The sequence below is a fragment of the Triturus cristatus genome, unplaced genomic scaffold (genome assembly GCF_964204655.1).
Source record: "Triturus cristatus unplaced genomic scaffold, aTriCri1.1 SCAFFOLD_262, whole genome shotgun sequence".
Lineage (NCBI taxonomy): Eukaryota > Metazoa > Chordata > Amphibia > Caudata > Salamandridae > Triturus > Triturus cristatus.
In genome coordinates, this window is record NW_028187334.1 from 750623 (window position 1) to 764016 (window position 13394).

At 43.5% G+C, this 13394-nt stretch overlaps 14 non-coding genes across 14 annotated transcripts; all 14 read left to right on the forward strand.

The window, feature by feature from the left end:
- Nucleotides 1-257: 257 nt before the first annotated feature.
- TRNAL-UAG (transfer RNA leucine (anticodon UAG)) lies at nucleotides 258-340 on the forward strand. The gene has a single exon. It is a non-coding gene; the product is annotated as a tRNA-Leu (tRNA).
- A 900-nt stretch (nucleotides 341-1240) lies between these two features.
- TRNAL-AAG (transfer RNA leucine (anticodon AAG)) lies at nucleotides 1241-1323 on the forward strand. Its single transcript has one exon. It is a non-coding gene; the product is annotated as a tRNA-Leu (tRNA).
- Nucleotides 1324-2347: 1024 nt separating this feature from the next.
- TRNAL-UAG (transfer RNA leucine (anticodon UAG)) lies at nucleotides 2348-2430 on the forward strand. The gene has a single exon. It is a non-coding gene; the product is annotated as a tRNA-Leu (tRNA).
- Nucleotides 2431-4437: 2007 nt separating this feature from the next.
- TRNAL-UAG (transfer RNA leucine (anticodon UAG)) lies at nucleotides 4438-4520 on the forward strand. Its single transcript has one exon. It is a non-coding gene; the product is annotated as a tRNA-Leu (tRNA).
- Nucleotides 4521-5152: 632 nt separating this feature from the next.
- TRNAL-CAG (transfer RNA leucine (anticodon CAG)) lies at nucleotides 5153-5235 on the forward strand. Its single transcript has one exon. It is a non-coding gene; the product is annotated as a tRNA-Leu (tRNA).
- Nucleotides 5236-5421: 186 nt separating this feature from the next.
- Nucleotides 5422-5504, forward strand: TRNAL-AAG (transfer RNA leucine (anticodon AAG)). Its single transcript has one exon. It is a non-coding gene; the product is annotated as a tRNA-Leu (tRNA).
- Nucleotides 5505-6528: 1024 nt separating this feature from the next.
- Nucleotides 6529-6611, forward strand: TRNAL-UAG (transfer RNA leucine (anticodon UAG)). The gene has a single exon. It is a non-coding gene; the product is annotated as a tRNA-Leu (tRNA).
- A 2007-nt stretch (nucleotides 6612-8618) lies between these two features.
- Nucleotides 8619-8701, forward strand: TRNAL-UAG (transfer RNA leucine (anticodon UAG)). Its single transcript has one exon. It is a non-coding gene; the product is annotated as a tRNA-Leu (tRNA).
- A 632-nt stretch (nucleotides 8702-9333) lies between these two features.
- TRNAL-CAG (transfer RNA leucine (anticodon CAG)) lies at nucleotides 9334-9416 on the forward strand. Its single transcript has one exon. It is a non-coding gene; the product is annotated as a tRNA-Leu (tRNA).
- A 186-nt stretch (nucleotides 9417-9602) lies between these two features.
- On the forward strand, nucleotides 9603-9685 carry TRNAL-AAG (transfer RNA leucine (anticodon AAG)). Its single transcript has one exon. It is a non-coding gene; the product is annotated as a tRNA-Leu (tRNA).
- A 1024-nt stretch (nucleotides 9686-10709) lies between these two features.
- Nucleotides 10710-10792, forward strand: TRNAL-UAG (transfer RNA leucine (anticodon UAG)). Its single transcript has one exon. It is a non-coding gene; the product is annotated as a tRNA-Leu (tRNA).
- A 632-nt stretch (nucleotides 10793-11424) lies between these two features.
- On the forward strand, nucleotides 11425-11507 carry TRNAL-CAG (transfer RNA leucine (anticodon CAG)). The gene has a single exon. It is a non-coding gene; the product is annotated as a tRNA-Leu (tRNA).
- Nucleotides 11508-11693: 186 nt separating this feature from the next.
- TRNAL-AAG (transfer RNA leucine (anticodon AAG)) lies at nucleotides 11694-11776 on the forward strand. The gene has a single exon. It is a non-coding gene; the product is annotated as a tRNA-Leu (tRNA).
- A 1024-nt stretch (nucleotides 11777-12800) lies between these two features.
- On the forward strand, nucleotides 12801-12883 carry TRNAL-UAG (transfer RNA leucine (anticodon UAG)). The gene has a single exon. It is a non-coding gene; the product is annotated as a tRNA-Leu (tRNA).
- The last annotated feature ends 511 nt before the right edge of the window (nucleotides 12884-13394 follow it).

Below are 13394 nucleotides of genomic sequence, written 5' to 3' on the forward strand. Positions count from 1 at the left end.
TGTAGAGAGAGAGGTCGCAGGCAAGGAAATGTTGTGAGTCGGATACAGGACCCTAAATAGCTGGTGAGAGGTATGTGGTGTTCTAAAAGCATGAAAACTGTATACCTGTGAAATAAAGTGCTTTCGTATGTGTTCTTCTGTGTTTATTGTCCTGTGCATAAAGTTGCACCTTGTGTTTGAAGGTTTAAATTATTTCAGGCTTGCATGGAGGTAGACGTTTCTGAGTAACTTTTATTCATTTCTTAAAAGCCTATACTGTCAGGATGGCCGAGAGGTCTAAGGTGCTGTGTTTAGGCCACAGTCTCCTTTGGAGGCGTGGGTTCGAATCCCACTTCTGACATGCCTTTTGGAGATTTAATCTCCTTTATCAGGTTAACATCTGATGGAAGTTGCATCTGTTGGTCTTCACCTGGCACGTTATTCCGTTCTCCTCTTGTCAAGAGACATGGGGTTTCTCATATATTTAGGTTCTATAACGTCTTGCTGACAAAGCGCAATCCTTACCAAATGAGCATAGGACCCATGTAAGAGGTCATCTGGAAGAGTCATGCTCTTGTATGCCCTGGCCAGACGGGCCCTGCAAATTTGGAAGAATGCCATTCATCTGGTAGACAACTGGACTCCAGCACACTTACAGCAATTTCCTCAGGGCTTTGATCAGGGGCTGCTTAAATTTGCATACTCCACCCTATGTTGTGACTTTGAGATCCCTTGTTGAAATTGCTTTAGCCAGCCAAGAGGTGGCTATTGTCTCAATTTCAAAGCAGCTTTGAGCCGTTCAAGTGGCTGGTGAATAGCACTTTCTCTTTGTTCGCCTCAAAGTTCTAAAGAGTTCTCCATAGGTCCTGCTCTGTACAGATTGTTCAAAGATCTGTTGGAAGTGCATATAATAGGATAAATAAATTGAGGGCATTCCTTTTCAGTACCTCACCTGCATGGCTGTCTGGCCTCTGGAAGATGTTGAGAAAGCAAGTCAGGATGGCCGAGTGGTCTAAGGCGCTGCGTTCAGGTTGCAGTCTCCTCTGGAGGCGTGGGTTCAAATCCCACTTCGACAGTCCTGTGTTTACTCTAATTTTTTTCTTGAGAAATATGATCATTTCCCTCGCAGTGGCTTATAGGATTGTCTTCTTGGAAGAGTGCAGTGAGTTTTTTTCTTGCTCTAGCCACTATTGGCCTAAGCTCTGTGCATTTTTTGGTTCCTAATATCTTTCTCACCCTTTAGATGAAAAAGCAGCATGGGGTCAGGATGGCCGAGTGGTCTAAGGCGCTGTGTTAAGGCCGCAGTCTCTCCTGGAGGCGTGGGTTCGAATCCCACTTCTGACAAAACTTGAATTCCATTTTCTCTCTCAGTTCCTTTAGAATCTCAGCTAAAAATTGGCAATGTAAATAATATCTGAATAAGTACCAAACTTCAGTTTCAACTGCAAATGCATTTGCCCTATTCTATCTTTAACGTTAATGTAATATTCTTCTAGCACTCGTGGTGTTTTATATTTCTTTTGTGGGGTACTTTAAAAATCTTTTTTATGAAAGAAATGGGTTACATTAAGTGTTGTGATGTTTTAGGTTTCCAATAAGGAGGTTTTAAATTTTATGTCACGTCATTTTCAGATGCTTCATTCAAGAGCTGTTTCCACTATAGAATGCAGAGCAAGGGCAAAAATACAAGTGATAGAGCGAGTGAGTGAGAAGGAGTGTTGTGGAAGGAGAGAATGAAACAAAGACAGAGTGAGTGAACGGCAGGGAGGCATAGAAGAGGAGTCTAGTAGTGAAGGAGACCTGCTTTTCCCTGCTCTTGACCTCCCACCCATCCCCAAACAACCACAAACATACCTTCTGTGCAAAGTTGGTATGCAGAATTTCATGCCTCAGCAAGTGAGGGTGATTCCCAGGCCAGGGGCTAAAGAGCAAAAGAGTGCCTGTGCTCAGACTTTCCCTGCTAGGGATAGTTTATCTGGAACAAGGCCAACTCTCTTGTATCCAGCAAGGATCTAGAAATCCTGCATGAATCTGCAAGGCACATTGGCAGCATAAATTTGCATAAACTGCCCCACCTATTGCCTTCCTACTTCCTGTGCTGTAGTTGTTTGTGTAGAGAGAGAGGTCGCAGGCAAGGAAATGTTGTGAGTCGGATACAGGACCCTAAATAGCTGGTGAGAGGTATGTGGTGTTCTAAAAGCATGAAAACTGTATACCTGTGAAATAAAGTGCTTTCGTATGTGTTCTTCTGTGTTTATTGTCCTGTGCATAAAGTTGCACCTTGTGTTTGAAGGTTTAAATTATTTCAGGCTTGCATGGAGGTAGACGTTTCTGAGTAACTTTTATTCATTTCTTAAAAGCCTATACTGTCAGGATGGCCGAGAGGTCTAAGGCGCTGTGTTTAGGCCACAGTCTCCTTTGGAGGCGTGGGTTCGAATCCCACTTCTGACATGCCTTTTGGAGATTTAATCTCCTTTATCAGGTTAACATCTGATGGAAGTTGCATCTGTTGGTCTTCACCTGGCACGTTATTCCGTTCTCCTCTTGTCAAGAGAGATGGGGTTTCTCATATATTTAGGCTCTATAACGTCTTGCTGACAAAGCGCAATCCTTACCAAATGAGCATAGGACCCATGTAAGAGGTCAACTGGAAGAGTCATGCTCTTGTATGCCCTGGCCAGACGGGCCCTGCAAATTTGGAAGAATGCCATGCATCTGGTAGACAACTGGACTCCAGCACACTTACAGCAATTTCCTTAGGGCTTTGATCAGGGGCTGCTTAAATTTGCATACTCCACCCTATGTTGTGACTTTGAGATCCCTTGTTGAAATTGCTTTAGCCAGCCAAGAGGTGGCTATTGTCTCAATTTCAAAGCAGCTTTGAGCCGTTCAAGTGGCTGGTGAATAGCACTTTCTCTTTGTTCGCCTCAAAGTTCTAAAGAGTTCTCCATAGGTCCTGCTCTGTACAGATTGTTCAAAGATCTGTTGGAAGTGCATATAATAGGATAAATAAATTGAGGGCATTCCTTTTCAGTACCTCACCTGCATGGCTGTCTGGCCTCTGGAAGATGTTGAGAAAGCAAGTCAGGATGGCCGAGTGGTCTAAGGCGCTGCGTTCAGGTCGCAGTCTCCTCTGGAGGCGTGGGTTCAAATCCTATTTCGACAGTCCTGTGTTTACTCTAATTTTTTTCTTCAGAAATATGATCATTTCCCTCGCAGTGGCTTATAGGATTGTCTTCTTGGAAGAGTGCAGTGAGTTTTTTTCTTGCTCTAGCCACTATTGGCCTAAGCTCTGTGCATTTTTTGGTTCCTAATATCTTTCTCACCCTTTAGATGAAAAAGCAGCATGGGGTCAGGATGGTCGAGTGGTCTAAGGCGCTGCGTTAAGGCCGCAGTCTCTCCTGGAGGCATGGGTTCGAATCCCACTTCTGACAAAACTTGAATTCCATTTTCTCTCTCAGTTCCTTTAGAATCTCAGCTAAAAATTGGCAATGTAAATAATATCTGAATAAGTACCAAACTTCAGTTTCAACTGCAAATGCATTTGCCCTATTCTATCTTTAACGTTAATGTAATATTCTTCTAGCACTCGTGGTGTTTTATATTTCTTTTGTGGGGTACTTTAAAAATCTTTTTTATGAAAGAAATGGGTTACATTAAGTCTTGTGATGTTTTAGGTTTCCAATAAGGAGGTTTTAAATTTTATGTCACGTCATTTTCAGATGCTTCATTCAACAGATGTTTCCACTATAGAATGCAGAGCAAGGGCAAAAATACAAGTGATAGAGCGAGTGAGTGATAAGGAGTGTTGTGGAAGGAGAGAATGAAACAAAGACAGAGTGAGTGAATGGCAGGGAGGCATAGAAGAGGAGTCTAGTAGTGAAGGAGACCTGCTTTTCCCTGCTCTTGACCTCCCACCCATCCCCAAACAACCACAAACATACCTTCTGTGCAAAGTTGGTATGCAGAATTTCACGCCTCAGCAAGTGAGGGTGAGTCCCAGGCCAGGGGCTGAAGAGCAAAAGAGTGCCTGTGCTCAGACTTTCCCTGCTAGGGATAGTTTATCTGGAACAAGGACTACTCTCTCGTATCCAGCAAGGATCTAGAAATCCTGCATGAATCTGCAAGGCACATTGGCAGCATAAATTTGCATAAACTGCCCCACCTATTGCCTTCCTACTTCCTGTGCTGTAGTTGTTTGTGTAGAGAGAGAGGTCGCAGGCAAGGAAATTTTGTGAGTCGGATACAGGACCCTAAATAGCTGGTGAGAGGTATGTGGTGTTCTAAAAGCATGAAAACTGTATACCTGTGAAATAAAGTGCTTTCGTATGTGTTCTTCTGTGTTTATTGTCCTGTGCATAAAGTTGCACCTTGTGTTTGAAGGTTTAAATTATTTCAGGCTTGCATGGAGGTAGACGTTTCTGAGTAACTTTTATTCATTCCTTAAAAGCCTATACTGTCAGGATGGCCGAGAGGTCTAAGGCGCTGTGTTTAGGCCACAGTCTCCTTTGGAGGCGTGGGTTCGAATCCCACTTCTGACATGCCTTTTGGAGATTTAATCTCCTTTATCAGGTTAACATCTGATGGAAGTTGCATCTGTTGGTCTTCACTTGGCACGTTATTCCGTTCTCCTCTTGTCAAGAGAGATGGGGTTTCTCATATATTTAGGTTCTATAACGTCTTGCTGACAAAGCGCAATCCTTACCAAATGAGCATAGGACCCATGTAAGAGGTCATCTGGAAGAGTCATGCTCTTGTATGCCCTGGCCAGACGGGCCCTGCAAATTTGGAAGAATGCCATTCATCTGGTAGACAACTGGACTCCAGCACACTTACAGCAATTTCCTCAGGGCTTTGATCAGGGGCTGCTTAAATTTGCATACTCTACCCTATGTTGTGACTTTGAGATCCCTTGTTGAAATTGCTTTAGCCAGCCAAGAGGTGGCTATTGTCTCAATTTCAAAGCAGCTTTGAGCCGTTCAAGTGGCTGGTGAATAGCACTTTCTCTTTGTTCGCCTCAAAGTTCTAAAGAGTTCTCCATAGGTCCTGCTCTGTACAGATTGTTCAAAGATCTGTTGGAAGTGCATATAATAGAATAAATAAATTGAGGGCATTCCTTTTCAGTACCTCACCTGCATGGCTGTCTGGCCTCTGGAAGATGCTGGGAAAGCAAGTCAGGATGGCCGAGTGGTCTAAGGCGCTGCGTTCAGGTCGCAGTCTCCTCTGGAGGCGTGGGTTCAAATCCCACTTCTGACAGTCCTGTGTTTACTCTACTTTTTTTCTTGAGAAATATGATCATTTCCCTCGCAGTGGCTTATAGGATTGTCTTCTTGGAAGAGTGCAGTGAGTTTTTTTCTTGCTCTAGCCACTATTGGCCTAAGCTCTGTGCATTTTTTGGTTCCTAATATCTTTCTCACCCTTTAGATGAAAAAGCAGCATGGGGTCAGGATGGCCGAGTGGTCTAAGGCGCTGCGTTAAGGCCGCAGTCTCTCCTGGAGGCATGGGTTCGAATCCCACTTCTGACAAAACTTGAATTCCATTTTCTCTCTCAGTTCCTTTAGAATCTCAGCTAAAAATTGGCAATGTAAATAATATCTGAATAAGTACCAAACTTCAGTTTCAACTGCAAATGCATTTGCCCTATTCTATCTTTAACGTTAATGTAATATTCTTCTAGCACTCGTGGTGTTTTATATTTCTTTTGTGGGGTACTTTAAAAATCTTTTTTATGAAAGAAATGGGTTACATTAAGTCTTGTGATGTTTTAGGTTTCCAATAAGGAGGTTTTAAATTTTATGTCACGTCATTTTCAGATGCTTCATTCAAGAGCTGTTTCCACTATAGAATGCAGAGCAAGGGCAAAAATACAAGTGATAGAGCGAGTGAGTGAGAAGGAGTGTTGTGGAAGGAGAGAATGAAACAAAGACAGAGTGAGTGAACGGCAGGGAGGCATAGAAGAGGAGTCTAGTAGTGAAGGAGACCTGCTTTTCCCTGCTCTTGACCTCCCACCCATCCCCAAACAACCACAAACATACCTTCTGTGCAAAGTTGGTATGCAGAATTTCATGCCTCAGCAAGTGAGGGTGATTCCCAGGCCAGGGGCTAAAGAGCAAAAGAGTGCCTGTGCTCAGACTTTCCCTGCTAGGGATAGTTTATCTGGAACAAGGCCAACTCTCTTGTATCCAGCAAGGATCTAGAAATCCTGCATGAATCTGCAAGGCACATTGGCAGCATAAATTTGCATAAACTGCCCCACCTATTGCCTTCCTACTTCCTGTGCTGTAGTTGTTTGTGTAGAGAGAGAGGTCGCAGGCAAGGAAATGTTGTGAGTCGGATACAGGACCCTAAATAGCTGGTGAGAGGTATGTGGTGTTCTAAAAGCATGAAAACTGTATACCTGTGAAATAAAGTGCTTTCGTATGTGTTCTTCTGTGTTTATTGTCCTGTGCATAAAGTTGCACCTTGTGTTTGAAGGTTTAAATTATTTCAGGCTTGCATGGAGGTAGACGTTTCTGAGTAACTTTTATTCATTTCTTAAAAGCCTATACTGTCAGGATGGCCGAGAGGTCTAAGGCGCTGTGTTTAGGCCACAGTCTCCTTTGGAGGCGTGGGTTCGAATCCCACTTCTGACATGCCTTTTGGAGATTTAATCTCCTTTATCAGGTTAACATCTGATGGAAGTTGCATCTGTTGGTCTTCACCTGGCACGTTATTCCGTTCTCCTCTTGTCAAGAGAGATGGGGTTTCTCATATATTTAGGCTCTATAACGTCTTGCTGACAAAGCGCAATCCTTACCAAATGAGCATAGGACCCATGTAAGAGGTCAACTGGAAGAGTCATGCTCTTGTATGCCCTGGCCAGACGGGCCCTGCAAATTTGGAAGAATGCCATGCATCTGGTAGACAACTGGACTCCAGCACACTTACAGCAATTTCCTTAGGGCTTTGATCAGGGGCTGCTTAAATTTGCATACTCCACCCTATGTTGTGACTTTGAGATCCCTTGTTGAAATTGCTTTAGCCAGCCAAGAGGTGGCTATTGTCTCAATTTCAAAGCAGCTTTGAGCCGTTCAAGTGGCTGGTGAATAGCACTTTCTCTTTGTTCGCCTCAAAGTTCTAAAGAGTTCTCCATAGGTCCTGCTCTGTACAGATTGTTCAAAGATCTGTTGGAAGTGCATATAATAGGATAAATAAATTGAGGGCATTCCTTTTCAGTACCTCACCTGCATGGCTGTCTGGCCTCTGGAAGATGTTGAGAAAGCAAGTCAGGATGGCCGAGTGGTCTAAGGCGCTGCGTTCAGGTCGCAGTCTCCTCTGGAGGCGTGGGTTCAAATCCTACTTCGACAGTCCTGTGTTTACTCTAATTTTTTTCTTCAGAAATATGATCATTTCCCTCGCAGTGGCTTATAGGATTGTCTTCTTGGAAGAGTGCAGTGAGTTTTTTTCTTGCTCTAGCCACTATTGGCCTAAGCTCTGTGCATTTTTTGGTTCCTAATATCTTTCTCACCCTTTAGATGAAAAAGCAGCATGGGGTCAGGATGGTCGAGTGGTCTAAGGCGCTGCGTTAAGGCCGCAGTCTCTCCTGGAGGCATGGGTTCGAATCCCACTTCTGACAAAACTTGAATTCCATTTTCTCTCTCAGTTCCTTTAGAATCTCAGCTAAAAATTGGCAATGTAAATAATATCTGAATAAGTACCAAACTTCAGTTTCAACTGCAAATGCATTTGCCCTATTCTATCTTTAACGTTAATGTAATATTCTTCTAGCACTCGTGGTGTTTTATATTTCTTTTGTGGGGTACTTTAAAAATCTTTTTTATGAAAGAAATGGGTTACATTAAGTCTTGTGATGTTTTAGGTTTCCAATAAGGAGGTTTTAAATTTTATGTCACGTCATTTTCAGATGCTTCATTCAACAGATGTTTCCACTATAGAATGCAGAGCAAGGGCAAAAATACAAGTGATAGAGCGAGTGAGTGATAAGGAGTGTTGTGGAAGGAGAGAATGAAACAAAGACAGAGTGAGTGAATGGCAGGGAGGCATAGAAGAGGAGTCTAGTAGTGAAGGAGACCTGCTTTTCCCTGCTCTTGACCTCCCACCCATCCCCAAACAACCACAAACATACCTTCTGTGCAAAGTTGGTATGCAGAATTTCACGCCTCAGCAAGTGAGGGTGAGTCCCAGGCCAGGGGCTGAAGAGCAAAAGAGTGCCTGTGCTCAGACTTTCCCTGCTAGGGATAGTTTATCTGGAACAAGGACTACTCTCTCGTATCCAGCAAGGATCTAGAAATCCTGCATGAATCTGCAAGGCACATTGGCAGCATAAATTTGCATGAACTGCCCCACCTATTGCCTTCCTACTTCCTGTGCTGTAGTTGTTTGTGTAGAGAGAGAGGTCGCAGGCAAGGAAATTTTGTGAGTCGGATACAGGACCCTAAATAGCTGGTGAGAGGTATGTGGTGTTCTAAAAGCATGAAAACTGTATACCTGTGAAATAAAGTGCTTTCGTATGTGTTCTTCTGTGTTTATTGTCCTGTGCATAAAGTTGCACCTTGTGTTTGAAGGTTTAAATTATTTCAGGCTTGCATGGAGGTAGACGTTTCTGAGTAACTTTTATTCATTCCTTAAAAGCCTATACTGTCAGGATGGCCGAGAGGTCTAAGGCGCTGTGTTTAGGCCACAGTCTCCTTTGGAGGCGTGGGTTCGAATCCCACTTCTGACATGCCTTTTGGAGATTTAATCTCCTTTATCAGGTTAACATCTGATGGAAGTTGCATCTGTTGGTCTTCACTTGGCACGTTATTCCGTTCTCCTCTTGTCAAGAGAGATGGGGTTTCTCATATATTTAGGTTCTATAACGTCTTGCTGACAAAGCGCAATCCTTACCAAATGAGCATAGGACCCATGTAAGAGGTCATCTGGAAGAGTCATGCTCTTGTATGCCCTGGCCAGACGGGCCCTGCAAATTTGGAAGAATGGCATTCATCTGGTAGACAACTGGACTCCAGCACACTTACAGCAATTTCCTCAGGGCTTTGATCAGGGGCTGCTTAAATTTGCATACTCTACCCTATGTTGTGACTTTGAGATCCCTTGTTGAAATTGCTTTAGCCAGCCAAGAGGTGGCTATTGTCTCAATTTCAAAGCAGCTTTGAGCCGTTCAAGTGGCTGGTGAATAGCACTTTCTCTTTGTTCGCCTCAAAGTTCTAAAGAGTTCTCCATAGGTCCTGCTCTGTACAGATTGTTCAAAGATCTGTTGGAAGTGCATATAATAGAATAAATAAATTGAGGGCATTCCTTTTCAGTACCTCACCTGCATGGCTGTCTGGCCTCTGGAAGAAGCTGGGAAAGCAAGTCAGGATGGCCGAGTGGTCTAAGGCGCTGCGTTCAGGTCGCAGTCTCCTCTGGAGGCGTGGGTTCAAATCCCACTTCTGACAGTCCTGTGTTTACTCTACTTTTTTTCTTGAGAAATATGATCATTTCCCTCGCAGTGGCTTATAGGATTGTCTTCTTGGAAGAGTGCAGTGAGTTTTTTTCTTGCTCTAGCCACTATTGGCCTAAGCTCTGTGCATTTTTTGGTTCCTAATATCTTTCTCACCCTTTAGATGAAAAAGCAGCATGGGGTCAGGATGGCCGAGTGGTCTAAGGCGCTGCGTTAAGGCCGCAGTCTCTCCTGGAGGCATGGGTTCGAATCCCACTTCTGACAAAACTTGAATTCCATTTTCTCTCTCAGTTCCTTTAGAATCTCAGCTAAAAATTGGCAATGTAAATAATATCTGAATAAGTACCAAACTTCAGTTTCAACTGCAAATGCATTTGCCCTATTCTATCTTTAACGTTAATGTAATATTCTTCTAGCACTCGTGGTGTTTTATATTTCTTTTGTGGGGTACTTTAAAAATCTTTTTTATGAAAGAAATGGGTTACATTAAGTCTTGTGATGTTTTAGGTTTCCAATAAGGAGGTTTTAAATTTTATGTCACGTCATTTTCAGATGCTTCATTCAAGAGCTGTTTCCACTATAGAATGCAGAGCAAGGGCAAAAATACAAGTGATAGAGCGAGTGAGTGAGAAGGAGTGTTGTGGAAGGAGAGAATGAAACAAAGACAGAGTGAGTGAATGGCAGGGAGGCATAGAAGAGGAGTCTAGTAGTGAAGGAGACCTGCTTTTCCCTGCTCTTGACCTCCCACCCATCCCCAAACAACCACAAACATACCTTCTGTGCAAAGTTGGTATGCAGAATTTCACGCCTCAGCAAGTGAGGGTGAGTCCCAGGCCAGGGGCTAAAGAGCAAAAGAGTGCCTGTGCTCAGACTTTCCCTGCTAGGGATAGTTTATCTGGAACAAGGCCTACTCTCTTGTATCCAGCAAGGATCTAGAAATCCTGCATGAATCTGCAAGGCACATTGGCAGCATAAATTTGCATAAACTGCCCCACCTATTGCCTTCCTACTTCCTGTGCTGTAGTTGTTTGTGTAGAGAGAGAGGTCGCAGGCAAGGAAATGTTGTGAGTCGGATACAGGACCCTAAATAGCTGGTGAGAGGTATGTGGTGTTCTAAAAGCATGAAAACTGTATACCTGTGAAATAAAGTGCTTTCGTATGTGTTCTTCTGTGTTTATTGTCCTGTGCATAAAGTTGCACCTTGTGTTTGAAGGTTTAAATTATTTCAGGCTTGCATGGAGGTAGACGTTTCTGAGTAACTTTTATTCATTTCTTAAAAGCCTATACTGTCAGGATGGCCGAGAGGTCTAAGGTGCTGTGTTTAGGCCGCAGTCTCCTTTGGAGGCGTGGGTTCGAATCCCACTTCTGACATGCCTTTTGGAGATTTAATCTCCTTTATCAGGTTAACATCTGATGGAAGTTGCATCTGTTGGTCTTCACCTGGCACGTTATTCCGTTCTCCTCTTGTCAAGAGACATGGGGTTTCTCATATATTTAGGTTCTATAACGTCTTGCTGACAAAGCGCAATCCTTACCAAATGAGCATAGGACCCATGTAAGAGGTCATCTGGAAGAGTCATGCTCTTGTATGCCCTGGCCAGACGGGCCCTGCAAATTTGGAAGAATGCCATGCATCTGGTAGACAACTGGACTCCAGCACACTTACAGTAATTTCCTTAGGGCTTTGATCAGGGGCTGCTTAAATTTGCATACTCCACCCTATGTTGTGACTTTGAGATCCCTTGTTGAAATTGCTTTAGCCAGCCAAGAGGTGGCTATTGTCTCAATTTCAAAGCAGCTTTGAGCCGTTCAAGTGGCTGGTGAATAGCACTTTCTCTTTGTTCGCCTCAAAGTTCTAAAGAGTTCTCCATAGGTCCTGCTCTGTACAGATTGTTCAAAGATCTGTTGGAAGTGCATATAATAGGATAAATATATTGAGGGCATTCCTTTTCAGTACCTCACCTGCATGGCTGTCTGGCCTCTGGAAGATGCTGGGAAAGCAAGTCAGGATGGCCGAGTGGTCTAAGGCGCTGCGTTCAGGTCGCAGTCTCCTCTGGAGGCGTGGGTTCAAATCCCACTTCTGACAGTCCTGTGTTTACTCTAATTTTTTTCTTGAGAAATATGATCATTTCCCTCGCAGTGGCTTATAGGATTGTCTTCTTGGAAGAGTGCAGTGAGTTTTTTTCTTGCTCTAGCCACTATTGGCCTAAGCTCTGTGCATTTTTTGGTTCCTAATATCTTTCTCACCCTTTAGATGAAAAAGCAGCATGGGGTCAGGATGGCCGAGTGGTCTAAGGCGCTGCGTTAAGGCCGCAGTCTCTCCTGGAGGCGTGGGTTCGAATCCCACTTCTGACAAAACTTGAATTCCATTTTCTCTCTCAGTTCCTTTAGAATCTCGGCTAAAAATTGGCAATGTAAATAATATCTGAATAAGTACCAAACTTCAGTTTCAACTGCAAATGCATTTGCCCTATTCTATCTTTAACGTTAATGTAATATTCTTCTAGCACTCGTGGTGTTTTATATTTGTTTTGTGGGGTACTTTAAAAATCTTTTTTATGAAAGAAATGGGTTATATTAAGTCTTGTGATGTTTTAGGTTTCCAATAAGGAGGTTTTAAATTTTATGTCACGTCATTTTCAGATGCTTCATTCAAGAGATGTTTCCACTATAGAATGCAGAGCAAGGGCAAAAATACAAGTGATAGAGCGAGTGAGTGAGAAGGAGTGTTGTGGAAGGAGAGAATGAAACAAAGACAGAGTGAGTGAACGGCAGGGAGGCATAGAAGAGGAGTCTAGTAGTGAAGGAGACCTGCTTTTCCCTGCTCTTGACCTCCCACCCATCCCCAAACAACCACAAATATACCTTCTGTGCAAAGTTGGTATGCAGAATTTCACGCCTCAGCAAGTGAGGGTGAGTCCCAGGCCAGGTGCTAAAGAGCAAAAGAGTGCCTGTGCTCAGACTTTCCCTGCTAGGGATAGTTTATCTGGAACAAGGCCTACTCTCTTGTATCCAGCAAGGATCTAGAAATCCTGCATGAATCTGCAAGGCACATTGGCAGCATAAATTTGCATAAACTGCCCCACCTATTGCCTTCCTACTTCCTGTGCTGTAGTTGTTTGTGTAGAGAGAGAGGTCGCAGGCAAGGAAATTTTGTGAGTCGGATACAGGACCCTAAATAGCTGGTGAGAGGTATGTGGTGTTCTAAAAGCATGAAAACTGTATACCTGTGAAATAAAGTGCTTTCGTATGTGTTCTTCTGTGTTTATTGTCCTGTGCATAAAGTTGCACCTTGTGTTTGAAGGTTTAAATTATTTCAGGCTTGCATGGAGGTAGACGTTTCTGAGTAACTTTTATTCATTTCTTAAAAGCCTATACTGTCAGGATGGCCGAGAGGTCTAAGGCACTGTGTTTAGGCCACAGTCTCCTTTGGAGGCGTGGGTTCGAATCCCACTTCTGACATCCCTTTTGGAGATTTAATCTCCTTTATCAGGTTAACATCTGATGGAAGTTGCATCTGTTGGTCTTCACTTGGCACGTTATTCCGTTCTCCTCTTGTCAAGAGAGATGGGGTTTCTCATATATTTAGGTTCTATAACGTCTTGCTGACAAAGCGCAATCCTTACCAAATGAGCATAGGACCCATGTAAGAGGTCATCTGGAAGAGTCATGCTCTTGTATGCCCTGGCCAGACGGGCCCTGCAAATTTGGAAGAATGCCATTCATCTGGTAGACAACTGGACTCCAGCACACTTACAGCAATTTCCTCAGGGCTTTGATCAGGGGCTGCTTAAATTTGCATACTCCACCCTATGTTGTGACTTTGAGATCCCTTGTTGAAATTGCTTTAGCCAGCCAAGAGGTGGCTATTGTCTCAATTTCAAAGCAGCTTTGAGCCGTTCAAGTGGCTGGTGAATAGCACTTTCTCTTTGTTCGCCTCAAAGTTCTAAAGAGTTCGCCATAGGTCCTGCTC